Here is a 16,623-nt window from a genome sequence, read left to right as displayed (position 1 = left end):
AATGGCAGCTTATAGAAATGAAGGGCTTTCATAGCAGGAACAGAAACGAACGATTCGGCTGGGGCGAAAGGCAGAGAAAAGAAATTGAGGTAGAAAAGAGAAGTCGCACGGAGGGAAAACAGGAAAGCAGAAGGCCGTTTCCCAAATGAGCCGGTACTTCTCATTTTGAAGAATTTAACCCTCTTTTCTCCCCCCAAATGTAATGTACTGAATCTGTAGGCTGAGTTGAGACAAAGAGACGGGCATAATTTTTCCCTTCTCTCCAGTGATTCTGCTGTGAGCTCTTTCAATATTCCAGTAGTGCCATATTTTGGAAAGAAACATCATTTACACAGTTGGGGCATATTGCTTCTTGCACTCCACTGTGCAAACAATCATCAGAAATTGGCACAGCGGTTTGTGTCTATTTGGCACGACCTTTTGACATTTCTTACTTTCGGGAAAGAGACTCGCAGATCCTTCAAGGCAGAATAAAATTGAGCTACACCCTTTAAAAGAGATCTTCTTTGCTGACCTCTTGACATTTCTTCTTACCGTTCAGCCCTTCTCCTGGTGTAATGTTAGAGTTTGGGTTAGCTATAACACAGCATAGCACAGACTTTTGTTCTGTTGCACCAGGAGACGGAGAAGCTAAAAGGATGAGAAAGTCTCTGGGTGGCAGTTACTACAGGAGATGACCAAGCTGAGCCCAAGGGAGGGAAAAACCTGTCATCAGTCTCAAGTCCCTTCACACCCACCAGGGATCTAAGTCCAGCCCACCCTTGAATTCCATTGACTCTTATCTGGCATCAATTCATCTTGACCGTTAGTGGTTAAGATTCTTGTGGAGAGCTTTAGCATACAATAAACCTATATATTCATTTCGACTGCATGGATTGCTGATTTCCTGTGCTTGACAGAAAACTAAGGTACAAGAAGTCAGGAGCCAGGATAGAGTTCAAGTTTACTTCATACTATCTATAGACAAGAATCTTATCTATTAACGTTCAAGGTGAATTGGTCAACAGACTTCAAGGGGGCTGGACTTAGGTGCCTATAGGGGCATAGAGACTCCAAACTGATAATGTGTTTGACCTCACTCTCCGGTTCATCTTGGTCATCTCCTACATTTAGTCCTCACTATATGTTTGGAAGACATTCTAGGTGATATTATGCTCAAGAAACCTATTTGTAAGTTCCTCAAACTTTTCTTTCTTTCCCTTCAGAATGGTCTTCTCTGGTTTTTCTACTTTATTCCTAAGAGTTCTTTAAAACTTTTAATGGATTTGGGTGCTTACTTCTTCTTGGACATGGTGGACTAATGCGGTTTGGTCTCTTTCCAACACTCTAAGGCTTTCCTGGCTGTCTACAACCAGAATCAACCAATCCTCCCTGGCTGCTCCAATCAGAACCAATTTTCTGGATAGAGTCTTATGCAATGGTTTCCCCTTGAGATTTAAGGGCAATACGGCAAGCCAGGGAGACTGAAGACCCCTGGGAAGTTGGCTCCACATTGAAGGACAAGGCAATCCTGCCATTCTGGTCAAGCACTGAAATTTTCTTTTTCCCCTGAAAGAAATTTCAAAAGTAAATTCTCCTTCATTGTACTGAATAAGAACTGGAAGGGGATAGAGAGAGAGAGAAAAAAAAAATAATTCACAGGAGGTTTTCTGCCTGGCATTAGTTCCCAGGAAAGTAAGCCAGATTAACTGCTGCTGGCTTCACATTTTATACTGCTTAGCTGCTGGAAAAGCAGGCTCACTTTGCAAGAAAAGGAATGCTGCTTTTGGTTATACAGTGGCTCAACTGTCCTGGTATGGGATCCCCCTTTGTCTGCATATTCATAAAGGTTGGTTGCATGCTGTGGCAGAAATCAAGCTGTTGGAGGCTTCCATTTCTAATCCTGCTCATACTTTCCTTAATGACAAGAGAGGGGGATGGCGTATGCATTTTCCATGTATTGATGTGATGGGAGAGCAGGGAAAGTATATTGTGTTGGTTTTCCTTGTCCATGTGTTATGGTAGTTAAACCTGCAGAGAGGCCCGAACAATTTTTTTTCTTAATCCCCTGTGCCATTCTGAAAACACTGTGATTGGAAGCGGCCGGTATCTACTGCGGATCAGAGACAGAGATGGATATTTTGGTTCTTTCTCTTCACACCATGTACCGGGGTAGGGAGAGGGGATGGACATAAAAGGAAACATTGCCAAGGTTAAATGACCATCATTCTCTTTTCATCTTGTTTTTCAAAACAAGCCCAGTAAGAGATCCCTTAGCATATATCTCCCATTCTTCTGTATCACTTCAGCTTGATTGCTTACCTACTGGTGCAGTCAAAATGAATCTAAATGGCTTTACAGAAGCCATACACTTTAAGGAACTTCACTACTGTATGTATGCATCCATTTCAACAATTTAGTAAATTGTAATAACAACAAGCAGCCATCAATAAGGCCCATACGCATACTGAGGTAGGAGAAGGGCAGGCAGAGATGGGGGATGGAGTTAAACCCATTATCAGCTTAGAGTCCTTACATTGCCACAAATGGTCAAAGTCCAACCCCTCCTGAATACTGTTGACCCTTATCTGCCCCCAATTTAGTGCTGAAATTTAGTTGACTAGATTGTGTACAGGCTTGAATGGATACCTATGACAACTCTAGGCTGCAATCTAACGGATGGTCCTGATTCTTTGTGCCTGACACCTGGATACATCATCACATCATGGTCCTCAAATACCTGCCTGAACATATCCAGGTCATATCCAACTTTATGAATATGAATAATGAGAACCCTGCTCTTCTTTCTGGGGGAGAGCTAGTTCCACTGGAGGAGAACTTCTCCATGAAGGAAGTGAACTGAGTTATAGGTTAAAAATCCCTAAGTCCCTGTGTTGTCCTTCAGATTCTACTGATGGTCACCAGCACAGGGGGAGAAAAGATAGAACAGAGGTGCTTTGTTCACTACATCTGACTTTAACATGTCCTTCAGGCATTTTTCCACACCAGGTAGCTTAAACTGAAGGACATACAGGCAAGGGAAGCAGTAATATCATGCCTCAGATTCTGGAAATAAAATTCCACAGAAGAGACTGGAACCAGCATCATCCCAACTGATCTCGTTTGACAAGGTCAAGGAATTTACAGCTTTAGAGACCACTAGAGTGGATCCCCAACAGCCATTCATAAACCCCAGCCAAGCATACCCACCGCTTGGAAAGAGGCATAACTGCATGCCTCTTTATGAAAATTATTAGAGCTGCCATAGATTAATAAATATCGGGACTGCCAACTGGTTAATAATACTGCAGAACCTATTATTTGCAGTATTAATTGGGAACTTTTCTCTAATTACAAGCACAGAAGTTGATTTTGCCTTATGTTTGTTTGTTTTTTTAAAGATTACATTGTCGTTCTGTTATACTTGTAATATATTTGCTATGGCCCTTTTGCAAATTGCAAAGCTCGTTAAGAATGTAAGAATTCTACTGAGTGCAGCTCGTCTTGTCTTGCATTCTGGTATACACACCAGCCAAACAGTTGTATTTGGGAAGCTGAGAAGTTTGAAATGGAAAGCAAAAACTCCTTCAACCATTACTTCCCAGTAACCAATATTGTACGATTTTCTGCCTGTGGTTTAAGAGAGAATCAACACCATCAAAATGTGTTGCTATCGATCGCCTGAGTCTCTATTACCTGTCCATCCATATCATCCAAACTGGCTGGTTATATGTTAAATATTGGGATCGTTATTTATCCCCATTCCTTGATGACACGAGGAACTGGAATGTTGAAAGAAAATTGAATTTCCTCCTTCGAGGTACCAAGCAATTTGTGACACAGTGAGTTGCTATCTTTGCAGTTAAGGCAGCAAGGCTAAGGGGGAAAAGAAATAATGGATTTTGCCTGACATGACAACTTATATAATGCCTCTATTATCTAAGAGTTGAACTAGAAGTATTACAGTTCCTATTCCACTTTGTGTTAGCCAGTCTAAAGTATGATGTTATAAAAAGTTAAATATATTATGGTTGCTCATACAGTCAACCAGTTGTTTAGACTAGATTTGACATCTTTATCCACCTATCTAATCTTTGCCAAGGACCTAGCACGGGCAGATGTGGATATTTGATGGTGTTAAAGGTATCTTTCCAGGATGTAAACTGTTCCCAGCCAAATTTCATGTTGCAATTGACTGCTGGTGATTTTGTCAGTGTCGATGATGTTCAGAAGGTGTTCCAGATGTTTTGGGATTGCGCTCAAGGCCCCCTATTACTATTGGTACTATCTTTGCCTTCTTTTGTGACAGTCTTTCTACTTCTATTTGCAAATCTTTGTATTTTGTTATCTTCTCCAGTTCTTTCTCTTCTCTTCTGTTGTCTCCAAGTACTGCCACGTCCACTATCCAGACTTTTTTTGTCTTTCTTATCAACAATTGTTGAGTTTGGAGTGTTATGTGGTGGGTGCTTGTCTTTTTGAGCACTTTGGCTCCTTATTATTAGAAGTAAGATGATGATGGTTATTATTATTATTATTCATAATTTACATTAAAATGATAATGCTTACAATTTCCAATAGAAGAGAATATTGAAATGCTGAATCCTTGATGCTCTCTGAGTTTGGTTGTTTGCTTGCAGACATTTTATTGCCCAATTAGGTAACATCATCAGAGCTAGTGAGTCTGGGGCTTGCTTCCTGTTTATATACATGTGATTTATTAATTTTAAATTTAAATAATAATAATAATAATGTCTTATTTTCCTTGATTCCAAGCTTGTTCTTGGTATCTCAACATTTTTCTTTTAAATACCTTTTTGTAGCTTTGAAGGTATTGCCAGAATCCAACAGTTCCTTCCCCAACAATATTCTTGTTCAGTCCAGTAGTCAGATTACTCACAATTTGCAGAATGCAAAGTTCAAATTTCACACCTTTATGACACATTACCTTGGCCTACTAACTTTGGTCCCCAGCCAGATTTAACTTAATTATTTTTACAGCGAATCTGAGATTCAATATGCCATTATCATTAACTGGAAGAGGGATAACGTTGGAAAAGAACCAAGAGGGGATTCAAAGCAGACTAAGACCAAGAAGAGAAAACATGCTTAAAAACCAAGGAGATCTAATCAAATCTTTCTTTTCTCCCCTGCTCTCTGATTCCATTTTTTTTAAATACAGCTTCAGTATAATCATAGCAATAGTATATGAAATTTACCAGTTAAAATATTTTTCCCCAGTGATCTATAGTCCTGGAGAATCTTATATTCAGTATTTTTCCTAATAAAGTTTAGGACGAAAAATATTAACATATATTTTAAGAGGGACTGACTAAATGATATATGCAGACCCAAAAGACATCTCTCTCTCTTTCTCCCTCTCAATCTTTTCCCCTCTCTCTTTCTACACACACACACACACACACACAAAATGCCACATCCAGCACAGAATAAGTCCATACTTCCTCACAAATCATTTGGGAGAACTATGTAGACCCCATACTATACCACACCCCATACTAGTGTAGCATCTCTGTATTAGTCATTAAAGCAGCCTAAGCTTTTCAGGTTACCCTGTGACCCTAAAAAAAATAAAATTAAAAAAAAAGAGAGAGATAACTGCAGCTGTAAGTGTCACATTAACCTTAAGGAGGGCCTTCCTTAAGGTAGAGATGCCTTTTCTTCAAGCTGACCTGGATGCATTGAAAAAAAAAGGCAGAGAGATGTGGACTTTGGATGTGGTCCAAAACATTTCTTCCTGCTCATTTTCAAAGCCTGCACTTGCAAAGACCTTTATGTTATTGTGTACATTCAGAAAACACAGCAAGGGAGAACAAGGGAAACAGCAAGTGTCAGAAAGCATAAAACAGCACGTGAATCGCCGGTCAAAATACTTTCTTCCTTTTCTAAGATGTTATTATCCCTGGCAACGAAAATGGCCTGAAGTAACTCGGAGGGTTACAAAACCTTGTTCTTCTTCTTCTTCCTCCTCCTCCTCTTTGTGTTTTGTCTTCTTGTGCAATGCCAAAAGGAGATGCCCCCCCCTCCGCTTCCCTTGTTGCTCTGAGCTGGATGGGAGAGAATTATTAACTAAAACCCCAAAGAAATCATTTCTTACCCATTAGGCTCAGCTCATTTTAAAGACATTCCAGCCGGCTACTCCTTCACAGCCAGCCCCTGAAATTGCTAGTTTGTTTATTGCTAAGTTTAGCCTAGAGGATGAGAACCTAAGGAACAAATATGCATGTGGTCAGCCTCCCCCGCTGCCTATCTACCTCTCCCCCCACTCCCCCAAACACCAACCCTCATGGGCTCCTCTGTAAACAGCATTAGAACCATAGGGACAAAAGAGGAAGAAAGATTATAAGCTTTCTCAAGTGACTTGGCCTGTTGGCTTTGAATGCAAAAATATATATATATGATAACGATGATAAAGTTGGAAGGGACCTTGGAGGTCATCTAGTCCAACCCCCTGCTCAGGCAGGAAACCCTATACCATTTCAGACAAATGGCTGTCCAGTTTCTTCTTAAAAACTTCCAGTGTTGGAGCATTCACCGCTTCTGGAGGCAGGTTGTTCCACTGGTTAATTGTTCTCACTGTCAGGAAGTGTCTCCTTAGTTCCAGGTTGCTTCCCTCCTTGGTTAGTTTCCACCCGTTGCTTCTTGTCCTGCCTTCGGGCGCTTTGGAGAATAGCTTGACTCCCTCTTCTTTGTGGCAGCCCCTGAGATACTGGAAGGCTGATATCATGTCCCCCCTCTCTTCTCTTCTCTTCATTAAACTATACATACCCAATTCCAGCAGCCGTTCCTTATATGTTTTAGCCTCCAGTCCCCTGATAATCTTTGTTGCTCTTCTCTGCCCTCTTTCTAGAGTCTCAACATCTTTTTTACATCGTGGTGACCAAAACTACATGCAGGATTCCAAGTGTGGCCTTACCAAGGCATTGTAAAGTGGTATTAATACTTCACGTGATCTTGATTCTATCCCTCTGTTAATGCAGCCTAGCACTGTGTTGGCTTTTTTGGCAGCTGCAGCACACGGCTGGCTCCTATTTAGGTGATTGACCACCTTTCCTCTATAGAATAGAGGAATTAAGGTCCTTTTCTAACTTAAAAAAGAAAGAGAAGGAAAAAAAGGGGGGGCAGTCATTGGGAGTCCAGTCACACCACAGTGAGCAAAGTTCTTGACATCGATTAGAATTTAGAATGGTAAAGTTGTTATCAACTTAGTTCAGGACAGTTTGCTCAATCCATATTCCCAAAAAATCAGTGGACCTCATTCAGACATTCCTGAATGCTCTAGAATGGTGTTTCTCAACCTTGGTGGCTTGAAGATGTATGGTCTTCAATTCCCAGACTTGAAGTTCACTTGTCTTCAAGCCATCAAGGTTGAGAAACGCTGCTCTAGCATAAGCTCTCCACTAGCCTTCATGCATTGAGAAGTTAATCTAGTTCAGTTGCTGTAGTTAAGAAACTCAATGTCTGTCAAGGAAAAATAAAATTAAAAGGCCAACCACATCCGTGCTAATGACATGGCTCTGCCCATATTGACCAATCTTGTGGCCACCTTATTCCTTCAAAAATTTAAAAATATGATCATTCCCACCCAAGGTGTTAATTCATTTTAGCTAAGATAGCTCAAGACTGCCTTTCCATTAAAGAAATGAGGGATGGTTATATGTCTTACCATCTTGTTTTACAATCCTTGAAATTGGTCATTAAGACAAGCATATATTCACTCAAGGCACTGTTTCATTAGAGGCATTTAATGATGTTCAGTATTTTTACTTAAATTTATTATTCATTTCTGAATTTGCATGCATACTCATGGATGGGGGGGGGTTATTGGCATGGGCAAATATTATGCAAATCGGTGGCTTAATATGCAATCTCTATATGCCATCCTATTAAAAGAGTGCAGATCAATGGGTACTACCTCTGTACTTGCAGATCCAAGACTAGATGCAATTTAAAGTGAATTTGGGAGTTCTATCACCCCTGGACTTTGCAGCCTGCCATTGTTTATTTGTTGTTGAAAAGGAAGTGCAAATAATTTCCAAGATTTGGTGCATTGTTTTTAAATCCATAGTAAAAATAAAACTAGCACCCTACTTGAGGAATGAAGCTAAGCTCTTTAAAGCCCATTCATAAACCAAATAGCAGACTGAGAAGGTTGTAAAATGGATGAAAGAGTGCTGAGATCCAGATCAAGAAGAAGCAAAACACTGTTTACAACAGGGGTCTTCAAACTTGGCCCTTTTTATGACTTGTGGACTTCAACTCCCAGAATTCCTCAGCCAGTGTGCTTGACTGAGGAATTCTGAGAGTTGAAGTCCACAAGTCATAAAAGGGCCAAGTTTGAAGACCCCTGGTTTACATGTTTTCAGTGATAGAACTCCAGGTTCTATCAGTGAAAAAGGGTTTTCTAAGGTTCAGGCTGACTTTCGCCATTCAGCTTCGAGTTTCACTATTTTGAGCAATTCCTTTAAAATGCAACATCACCAAAAAACAGCAGACACATCTCAGAAGGCCAAATTCCATCCACTTTCTAAACCCTGCACCTTCAAAAGGAAGCTTTTGAAACCTGCCTGCAGGACAAGGCCAATGAAAAATAAAAAAGAGAAACATGGCAAAATTTAGTTTTGATGCAACCTTGTGACCCAGAGGAGAAAACAACTTAATTTGGGGAAGTAAGGGAAAGAAGTACTGTATGTATTGTACACAACATGCAGCTGAGTCAAATGGGGCCAGTACACAATGTGGCCTGAAAGAAGATTGTTATTTTTCTTCGGCTCTGTGTATATTCCTAATCCATAAGCAACTTCCCCTTACAAAGAAAGATTTCCCCTTGTTATTCTTCAGAACTTTATTATTATTATTTTTTTGGTCCTCTCTCATATTTTGAATTATCTAAGACAGTCTTAGCTAACCTAGCATCTGCTAGATGTGTTTGGATGGGGCCCGCTACGGTACTTAGCACCATAATTCTGCAGCCTCCACCAAACTCATTACTGTGCTTGCTTCCTTATTTCTGTCCTGTTTTTATTCTTCTAGAATCTAGAATGTCATGTTCAAATCAATTTACCTTCTTTTTCAACCTCTTTCAACCTAGAGAATTCTGCAATATGATCTAGTATGTTTAAGAACTGCCTTCACTTGGGTAGATGAAATCTCTGTACACTATTGTTACTGACCCAAGATCTGGCTGTCTTTAAATAAAGAACAAACATATCTAATCTCTGGAATTTATTACCAACAGATACAGATGATCACCAATTTGAATTATTTTAGAGGGGAATTGACATACTGATGGAGGAGAAAGCTAAATTGGCTACCTTACATGGTTTTGAAGGATATTTTTTTTAAAACTAAGAAATCATTAGAAGTAGAGGAATATTTCACAAGAGCAATTATAACAAAATTGGATGAGTATCCATAAAAGACATATTTCAAAATGACATGAGGTAGGAATTCTTGGACTAGTACATAAAAGAAACAAGCCTAAGGAATTTTGCCTGCTTAAAAGCACAGAGGAGAATTATCTTAAATCATCATAATATGAACCCTCTGCTGTATTTAGAAGCACAGGATAGAAATAATTTGGAGATCTAGAGCGGATGAATTGATTTCTTTTAATTGCCGGAGGGCATTTCAGAACTAATAGATTCTAGCTCCTTCTGGTATCCTATACCTAATACTTAGTGGAGGAATGACTTCACTCATTCGTATCCCAGGAGAAATAATGCCCTGCCTGGCAAAATGCATAGACACCTAGCCTTTCATCTTATTATTTCTTCAAGTGGTCTGAAATTGGTTGAGTAGATGGGGGTGGGTGGGGAGAGGGCAGGGATCATGCTGCAAAAATTATCTTCAGCTCAAAATTAAACCTGTCTATCCAACCTTTGCTCTCCACCAGAAGAAACTCACTTCCATTCAGAGGGTCACATTTGACACAAACTGGGTCACCTACAACGTAGTTAAAATTACCTCTAGGCAGCAAAGTTATCAGGCATTAAGCTAAATCCATCTATATTCCAATTTCTCTGCCAGGGCTTTTTTCACAAACACAGAGTCTTGATCTGATGGTAATTAATCAGCAAGAATTCCTTTCTGCCACTGCCTGCAGAGCTCTTTAATCCAATCGGTGACATGGCAACTGCATCATCGGAAGCCACCAAATGATATTTCTTTGCCAACTCTAGGGAATGGTGATCTGGTTTGATTTAGTGCTCGTCTAATGGGTTGATACAGAAAATAAACAGAAATGAAATAAACAAAACCCTTATTTTGGCCCCATTCCATCCCCAAGCTGGAATTTTCACTAGTAGATGGTCTACTCTAAAAGATTACACTGCAAAATAATTAATAGCGCTATCAAGGCATAGATGGAGGCTCAACCTTGATGGGTATCAATGGTAGCTTACTCCCATGGTCAATAACAGACTTAGAAAGTAAATGGCAAGGACAATAAAAATCTAAAAATGGCATTCCAAGGCCTTATTTTGAACACATTTTTTTGTGTTTGCAGTGTCCGCTCAAAATTTTGAAAGCGGAAGGCAGAGTTTTCTAAATACCTAAAGCTCGAAATCAGTTCAGTGGTAATCAACTCTACATCCAGAATTATTGAGAATGTGAGTGCTATTTAAAGGTTCCAATGCCCTGTTTAAATGCTCTGTATTATTTCATCTTCTACATAATTAGACACTACTCTCAACTAAGGTATTCAACCTCTTAGATATGCTTTCACACATGCAGGTAACCATAAACACAAGCTGTTCAAATGAGTATGAGAATACCTCAAATTCTGATATTGTTGTCTGGTTGACTCAGGAAAAACATGAGTCCCTTGTTCTGAAAGTCAAAGAGAACATACAGAGACTTGGTCAAACCAAGGACAAGGACAAACGTTTGTAGGTCATCTTCCACTGATGCTCCCAGGCAGACTGAAAGAGACCCCACATTTGGAGAAGGGTGCCTTTATTTTTGATCCAGAGAAGAAAATGTTCTCATATTGAATGTTTGGAGAGGAAAATACTGTAACAAGATTAGATCTGTTGCCACCTTGAGGAGAGGATTCGTGTCAATTTTAAGGTCATTGCCTACTCTAAGATAGACACAGATCCCAGTGGATTGCATTGCCCATCCTTCCCCACCACTGTCTAGGTTGGCTGGGTCTCATGGCATTTGTGGTTAACAACCTTGGGAGACCATTATCATAGTAAACTATGGAGGCACCTTGAATAATCACTCAGAGTCAAACAGTTGGGACCTTCCTACTTGCTTGTCAACAACTAAACTTAGCTAAAAAAATTACCATTTTTTTTTGAGTTGAGATGGTAGCCTCAGTCCATAACTCAAGCTGGCAAGGCTGAGCTGAAAGACAAGAGCGACAGGCAGTCTAAACAGCTGTAAACCTGGAGTTTCAGATCCGAGGCAGTCAAAGCACTTGAGTTAAACGAGATGAATAATTACACACACCCACACCCCAAAAGGAAGATTGCTGCTATTCTTTGTGTGGCCTGCCACAGGCTGGTGCAGGTTGCGTAAATACCTTGGTTTAGTCTAGGCTAATTCAAACAAACAAGGGATGCAGAGATGCGTCACATGGCCAGTCTCCTCTCCAATAGGCCTTGGTTTGGCTGCCAAGACTGGTGGCTTTTCCCCCTGGTTGCTCTTCAGCTGGAAAGAACATAAACAGCTATGCAGGAAGCACCTTCATTATACATTTCCCCCCCTTTTTGCCATTCCGTTCAGCAACACAGCACTAGCAAAACGATCCATTAAACTCAGAGCAAAGAGAAGCATGTATTGTAAAAGAGCAGCACCATATTCTTTTTTTAAAAAAAAAAATCATTGTATTAATTGCTATTGCTATTAATCGAAATAGCAAAATCATGGAAAAATTCATTGTATGATTTTGCCATTTCTATTAACTCATTTAAAGCAATGACAAGCAAATCGTTTTCATTCTCAAGTGCATTTTTCATGCATCACTTGGACAGAGGGGAAAAGGAGAGGACTCCACTGAACTATATTGAAACTATTCAGTTTGATTCTTCTCCCTCCCCGGCTTCAGACGCAATGATTTATTGTGTGATTTATTGTCATGTGAATAAATCCTGCAGCTTCGGGCCATCCCTGCTCTTGTGTTCTCCCAGGAGGAAAAGCCAAAGTTTTAACTATCATTTTTATCTTATTGTGGTTTTAAATTATGGCTGAACCTGCATAAAATACAATTTCTTGTAACTATGATTCAGTAAAACAAGCCACTGACGAACCGTGCCTTAGGAAGCTAGTCAATACTAGCCAGTTTATGGTTCAGGTTCATAAAACATAATTTAGTGAGAAAGAAATTGAAGAACTCCAATCTTCCATTTGCAGATACATCAGGAGAATGGAAGTCTAAAAGTAATCACATAAGAGTATCATTTACTGTAACTTTCCCAATTATTAACCTCTGGGTTTCTTGAAATCATTCTAACATTCCTAGTCAACATGGCTCTTCAGCACTCAAATAACTGATTCGGTATCATATTAAGACATAGTATGGTTGATTTATTTTTAGCTTAATAATATCCATACGTCCCCATTATGGCATAGCACAATGTCTAACCAGACTATAACAGCTTGTTTAGCAAATCATGTTTTAAAAAGATGTCTGTGTGTGTGTGTGTGTTCCTTTTCAGATTGTGAGCTTAGAGTAGTGATTGTCTAATTTCTCATCTTTGGACCTGTGATCAACATCAAAGCAAGCAAGGGTATTTCGTAAACTGTTCCTTTCAAATCTTCAAACAGATGGATTCAATTTTTGTTGTGGACTTGTTTGGAGATATTAAGCTTTGGGGGAAAAAAATAACAAGCATCTTTACCGTATTGCTAATACAATGAAGTAATTTGCCCCTCATTACACAGGATTAGACAATAGGGTGTCTTCCAGATTTCTAGAACTAAAACTCCCATCAATGCAACCATCGTGAGAAAAGACAATATATGGGAGTCACCATTCATAAGACTCTAGAGGGCATTAAGATGCCTATTAACTTTTAAGAAAAGAAAGCTAGGGATTTGCAAATTATATTGCCTGATAGTCACACCTGAATTGTGTAGTAAGGGCAATTCCACAAATTGCCATATTTCTGAAAAGATTCTGGGATAGCTAAACATCTCCAAAACTACAAAAAGAGCACCACAAAATGGTGGCAAGCTATTTGCAACGCCCAGGCTATGTTTTCTACCCATGCAGAAGAGGTTGAAGAGAGTTCCAAAATTAGTATACAAGCTCAATGTCTACCCAAAACCTTGTATAATTGCTTAACATAAAATTGGACTCAGCCAATGACCTTGAGTCATCTGAAGAGTTTGTGCTTGCTTGGGAGGAGAAACAAGAATTGAAGAGGTATCTTTAGTATAAATTATCAGTAACCTTTGCGCTTTGGTGCAAACACAAGCTCGCTCACTCAGAAGGGAATTTTACCAAGAATATTTAGAAGAAGACCAAACCTCTGAAAAATATTCATCTGCTGCTTTATACGTGCATGTATCCGTTTGCCCATATTATGTGCACAAGAACTGCTCGTGCTTAATTAACATGATTGCGGAAAGCAAAAACTGAGCCATGTACAAAGTAGATTCTTATTTTAATAAACATATCATGACGCTGAGCAATCGGTCTAGTTTCCTTTACAGACTTGATTTATCTGTCACTCCGTGTTTTTTTTCCAGATTTGATTTATTGGCCAATTTCTTTTCAGGGTTTGATTTATCAGTCAATTTGTTTTCAAGATTTGATTACAGCACATTTTGGATGTATTTCTAAATATCATAACATATATCTACTATGGATGCTTAAGGCCTTAATTCCCCCCAAAACTTCCTCATTCGATAATTCTTAATTCCTATCTGGAGCCTGTCGCTATTATACATGAATATAATCAGAATCAGATGAAACAACCAATTACAAAAGGACATAAAATACAGTAAGTGCAGTTTTAGAATAAATTGCACGCCGCAGTGTCTTAAGCACAACCTGGAGATTTATTATAAGGCATTAGCACAAACTAGGCAAATTTCAATGCTGGTTTCAACATTTTCCTATACTGGCAGAGGCATACTTCATACAAATAATGAAAAGTTTGTTTACTCTGTGTATTGAGCATTCACTCCGCACATCAGCAAGATGTTAAAGACATGGAAATCCAACAGAATCAGCCTGCTATACCCAAGAACGTTTATTTTAATTTTTGAGCAGTCAAGGCCCCCCCCTTTTTTTTTTTACAAACCAGTCAGATATTTGTACAACCCAACTGCTTCCAAATTCCAGAGAGCACTAACATTAACATGCTTCAACACTCTTCTGGAGAGCTGATACAAAAAAACCCTTCCCTATGAGCTGAGACTGTGCCCCAGTGGACAAGGGGTCATTGATACTGCAGCTCATGTCCTGCCATACTTTAGCCTCTATAAGGACTCAAGAGCTGCTGTATAGTTTCCACCTCATAAAACACCCAAGAAATTCTGATTTTTTTTAATGTATAGTGGTTATCAGTTCAGCACGATTCAATCTCCTTGAACACAGCTAAATTTTGTTATACTGCCTATAAATTGTGGACCATCATAGGACAAATGGTTTACAACTGAAATGAGGAAGAGCTCAAAGGTACGTAGAAAACAAATCCTATCTACCTTGCCATCCAGTATTACATTTCTGAGGTATTTTCAGTGGGATTTCCATATTTCAATAAGCTAGAAATGTGGGCTTTAAAATCATGAGTGGAAGTCATCAGGATTCCACGCCACAAGCCACGGTCACACCAGTCGTAGGAAGCAACTGTAGGCATGCAGAAAACTTCAAAGAACTGGTTGGCTTCTTTCAAATGCTATGAGATTATCTTCCTAGTCATACAACAGTTTTTCTAGCTTGCACTGTTTTATAAATCAGTTAAAGGGGATATAATGTCTTTTGCAATGGCCCATCTGCTGTGGCAGCTCTTTAGATGCTACTACTAAAATTTCCGTGGTCACATTTTTGTTTCTCTGTCTCTTCTCACCGAAGACAAACAGCTGGGAGGCAGGCTTTGCACATGGAACTGTTGTGTAAAAGACAGATCATGGCTCACCTCCAACAGTAAGTCCACTAGATTGCAGCACAGTCCCCTCCTTCCCAGCGGCAATGACTCAGAAATCAAGGCCTAATTCAAAGTCCACTGAAGTTATTGGAAGAAAAAAAAAACCTCTCCTTGGCACTAGCCATTTTTGGATTCATTCCCAGATCCACCAATTACCTCAATTCTTATCTTTCAAGTAGCAATACTTTGATTCAGTGCCTCAACAACCAGTCCAACTTCCTTTGTTTCTAAAGTTGCAAATTAATTACCCTTCCCCACAATACTTTTCAAAACTTATTACAGGTAGTCCTCAACTTACAACAATTCGTATACTGACTGCTCAAGTTAAAACAGCATTGTAAAAGGTGACCTATGACCATTTTTCATACTTAGTCCCAAAGGTTATGTGCACAAAGCATCTGCAGATTTTTCCAAAATCAAGGAAATGAGCAGTCACCTCCCTGTCAAATTGTAATCAGCAAGACAATCAAGCAATCTCCAACAAATTTAGAGATATATAAACATATCCAGTACTCCATTGCCCATTTTCTTCCCAGGAAATCCATGCAGAGAGAATTCTATGATAAGCAACCTTTGGGACTATAAGATGACTCCATAATTTAAAAAAAAAATAAAGCTTCAAAAGAACACCATTATTTAGAATAGAACAGAACACTTTATTGGCCAAGTGTGATTGGACACACAAGGAATTTGTCTCCAGCGCATAAGCTCTCAGTTTACGGGCAAAACAACAGAGTAATAATAGTTATAATAATGACAACAATAGGAGGGGGCAGTAAAGAAGATGGGAAGGATAATAATAATACTACAGCCATACAACATGGATAAATATAGTTAGACCATAAGGCAGGTCTTATGTGGTGGTAATTAGGTGTTCAGCAGAGTGATGGCACAAGAGAAACAACTAGACATCTTTGTGTCTAGTTGTTTTGGCATGCAATGCCCTATTGAGGTGTCCTGAGCGGAGAGGTTTAAACAGTTAATGTCCAAGACGTGAGGGGTCTGTATATATTTTCTCAGCCCTCTTTCTGATCTGTGCAGTATACAAGTCAATGGAAATACCACCAAAACATCCCCTAAGCTGGCAACATTGAGTGTTTGGGTGGGAGAATACTGAGTTTTCGAGCATTTATTTATTTATATATGCTTATTTTAAAAATGTAAACTGACATTTCATTTTGGCTAATGTTATAACCATACACAATAGAGCTTAGCAGGAAGCCTGTTCAATACGTACATTTGGTGGAAGTGGTTCCGTTGTGTTCATTCGCACTCAAACACAACAGTATCCTTTCCATTCAGAATTACATTATTTTGATGTATACCTTTCTCCCCACCCCTCCCTCTCTCTCTCTCTCTCTCTCTCTCTCTCTCTCTCTCTCTCTCTCTCTCTCTCTCTCTCTCTCTCTCTCTCTCTCTCTCTCTCTCTCTCTCCCTCTCCCTACTTGAAAGCACAGATAAAAAAACTATGGCAAAAAGTTTGCATTTCTCCAGAAGTGTTAATTAACGTTATCACACATTC

Source organism: Protobothrops mucrosquamatus, unplaced genomic scaffold (genome assembly GCF_001527695.2).
Source record: "Protobothrops mucrosquamatus isolate PMUCROS unplaced genomic scaffold, P.Mucros_1.0 scaffold497, whole genome shotgun sequence".
NCBI lineage: Eukaryota > Metazoa > Chordata > Lepidosauria > Squamata > Viperidae > Protobothrops > Protobothrops mucrosquamatus.
The sequence above is the reverse complement of the archived record's forward strand: the minus strand, read 5'-3'. Positions refer to the sequence as shown.